This window comes from Coenobita brevimanus, chromosome 12, assembly GCF_032717465.1.
Source record: "Coenobita brevimanus isolate Jiangsu-jjx chromosome 12, ASM3271746v2, whole genome shotgun sequence".
NCBI lineage: Eukaryota > Metazoa > Arthropoda > Malacostraca > Decapoda > Coenobitidae > Coenobita > Coenobita brevimanus.
Genome location: NC_136965.1, coordinates 2,553,727 through 2,557,500, shown reverse-complemented (window position 1 = coordinate 2,557,500; position 3,774 = coordinate 2,553,727).

The window sequence follows — 3,774 nt, the reverse complement described above, 5'->3', positions numbered from 1 at the left end:
AGATCGCGACCTGAATACTCAATCATCCCGAGCTGCATGGCTCGTAACGTATATGGAGGTAATGCAACAATCTGCCTAACCTGAATTTAATGCCACTCCTGAGTTTATTCTAATCCCTTTAGTGGCAAGAGTAGGGACTAGGACTGTATCGACACGCACAGTGGCAAAAGAGGGAGTTTAGGGAATTCATATAATCTAGACGCAGCAGGAAATACATGCTGGAGAGGGGGCCTTCACGTGATGGTACTGATAGAACCGGGTGGATCCGTTGTCCAGGTGGCTACATAAACGTACCTCAACTCCCTGTTCCCCAAAAGGAGTGCGATGGACTCCAGGATGAGGGTAATTTAAGGCAGCAGTTCACCGGGTATATATACATTCAGATGAGCACGGGGCCACAACAACAACAACAACAACAACAACACGTCACAGTACTGCAGTGTTACGCAACATTACCTGACCATACAGAGAGCAAGAGATCGAGCCCTGAATACACCGTACATTCTTACTGCGCCGTACAGTGCAGATTAATACTAGACAACTCCACTCTTTTGACGAAAAAAACATCTGCCGGGTGTAAGAATATCTGTGAGGTACGTAATTCAACTATGCTAAATATAATTACTATAATGTATGGTAATAAAAGTGTCTTAATCCCTTCAGTACTTTATTCTTGCTAATCTTATCAATTTTTATTCGGATTTATTTATCAAAACTATAGAGTCGGATACAGCCTTCAGTAAGTCATTTTAATTAGTTAGGTGGCGCTGGAGATGGAAGCCTTCTTGCGGTGTCACGGATATAACTGGTCGTGTGTGTGTGTGTGTGTGTGTGTGTGTGTGTGTGTGTGTGTGTGTGTGTGTGTGTGTGTGTGTGTGTGTGTGTGTGTGTGTGTGTGTGTGTGTGTGTGTGTGTGTGTGTGTGTGTGTTACTCGGCTATATATACGACCCTCGCTTCCCTCCCTGTCACCCAAAAGGAGAATGGTGGACTGCAGGAGGAGGGCAACTTCAGCCTGCAGTCCACCGAGGGAAGAGGGGAGTTTGGGGGACTCAGGGGAAGCTAAGGGGACAGTAGTGAGAGGTAAGGGGAAGGGGGGAGGTAGTGAGGGGATGGGGAGGAGCAAGAAGGTGAGAGGTAACGATACAGGGGGAGGTAGAGGGAGGGTGATGGGCAGGAGGGGAAGGAGGAGAGGGAGGGATCATGGAGGTGGGGGTGAGGGGTGCTGGGAGAGGGAGGGGAGTTTAGGGGGAGGGGGTGGGGGGTTAATGGTTTTCCCGGTAATCTTACACAATCTTCTGAGTCCGGGTGATGGGGCGAAGTTGTTTACACAGAGTTTACAGACGCACAGAGTTGACTACTGTTTGCCACTCAGGAGGACTACCATGTGACGAAGGAAAACAAACACTGACATAAACACACACACACACACACACACACACACACACACACACACACACACGAGGTCGGCTACTGTTTGACACTAACGAGGAAGATCAAGTGAGGAAGAATAACAAACGGTGATACAGACATACGGAACAAGAGAACACACACACACACACACACACACACACACACACACACACACACACACACACACACACACACACACACACACACACACGCAAGCAGGCAGGTTAAACAGGTGACCGACCAGACCGTCTGTGTGTAAGGCGAGTGTGACCCAACCACATCAGCCGCACCCACTTGATCCACAACCTGCTTTGCGATGACGTTCACAAATTGACCCTAGATCCATTACCTGTCACTACCGAACAGTATACTTGCTCCAGGTTTACGTGGGGAGAGGGAGGGAGAGGGAGAAGAAGGGGGAGAGGGAGTGAAGATGGACTGGGAAAAGTACGAGGAGTTTAAAGGAAAGCAAACAGCAAGATATTTAATGGTCTTTGGGGGTTTCACGTTACAAGGAAAACTATGGCTATGATATCTCCTATGAGCTGAAGATAAGGATAGGAAAGCAAGAAAGGGAGATAAGAGAGGGATGGAGAGGGATGGGCGGATGGAGAGGGAGAGGGATGAGGAGAATGAAGAGCGATAGGATGGGGGAGGGAGTGGGGGACATGAACCAGGCTTGGATGATCTAGTCTGACTGGTGGACGTGAAGTATTGGTGATTAATCTGTCAGCCAGAAATCAATCAGGGTGTCTCTCCTCACGCCTCTCACTCTCCTCCAACACACGAGTAATTGCACTTTAGGCGTAAAATATTAATCATCAACTGAACCATGATTTCCAGTACTCGAAATGATATGGGTTGGGGTTGAAGTTGTTGTTTTTATTGGTGTTGTTGTTCGTGGTGGTGGTGTGCTGTGGGCTGAAGTGTTCTTTCTCCTATAGCAACTTTCTTTCGGATGACAGGGAGCTGAGGGACCTTGGGGTAGGGTAGGGTAGGAAAAAAGGAAAAAAGAGGAGGTGGGAAAGCATGAGGAAGGGATAATTCTGGCTCTCATTCTTCCTTTAGCATGATCCGGATACAAAACATAGCTAAAGATAAATACAGAACTACAAAATAAATACAAATGTGTAGCGTACGAATATAGAAGTACAAAAGCAAAAATTGATACAAAAAAGATGCAGGTATGTAATTATGGAGGAAGAGTATAATATAGGCAACACATGTAGAAATGGTTGCGATTGCGACTCATGTAATTAGTGATATCATACACCTGTGGAGCGTCATTACCATATTATTAATCTAACGTGTTCTCTCTCCCTCCCCCCCCTCTCTCTCTCTCTCTCTCTCACACACACACACACACACACACACACTGCAAGATGAGAGTAGGAAATTGAGCAGCAACCAGCAATGAAGTGCGAAGGGCAACCACAGTCGTCACGCACCACCACACACCACACCTGTCACCCCACCACTCACCACACCTGTTATGTACACCTGTCACTGCATCACCACACCTAGCACCATCATTCCTGCCTATACCATACCTTTCACCACCACACCACCACAACTGCCACCCCGCTACTCACCACCACACCTATTAAGACACCTGTTACTACATTACCACATTACCCATAGTCACCACATCTGTCCATACACTTCCTACACTACCACACTTGTCACCACCACACATGCTCTTCGCTAATATCACCACACCTGTCATCACCCAATCACCAATACACCTGCACCAAAAACACAGTTAAAGGTAAATGAAGGTAAGCAATCAATCTTTTTAAACCTCTTCAATCGGATGACGTGTTTTCAATTTAATCTCTGAAACCACCAGACGATTTTATTCAGCTTAGGGGAGACTTTCTGAACTGAGGAGAGAGCTTTCATTAACCCCTTTACCAGTAGAGGATTTCAGCTGAGTAAAATCGTCTGGAAATAATAATAATAATAATAATAATAATAAAGTTGAGTGCAGAGGTGATGCAATGTTTCAGCAAGTGTTTTTCCTCCTCATGATTCTCAGTGATTCTCTCAGGCTTTCACTTTTCCCCCCTCGTCTCACACACCACCTGTCACTTGCTTCTTCTCCCTTAATTATTATCTTTTTATCCATCCACTCACTCGATGGGTGTTGGAGAGGGACGCCTTCACATGGTGGCACTGATATACCTAGGGGACTACACTGCCTGGTCATACAAATATCCTTATACTTCCTCCTCATCCCCTGGAAAAATGGTGGACTGCATGAGGAGGGGTTCTTCAGCCTGCAGTCCACTGGGTCCACATCAAGTTGGGCCTAGTACAGTAACAACAACGACAACAACAACAGCAACAACGACAACAACCAC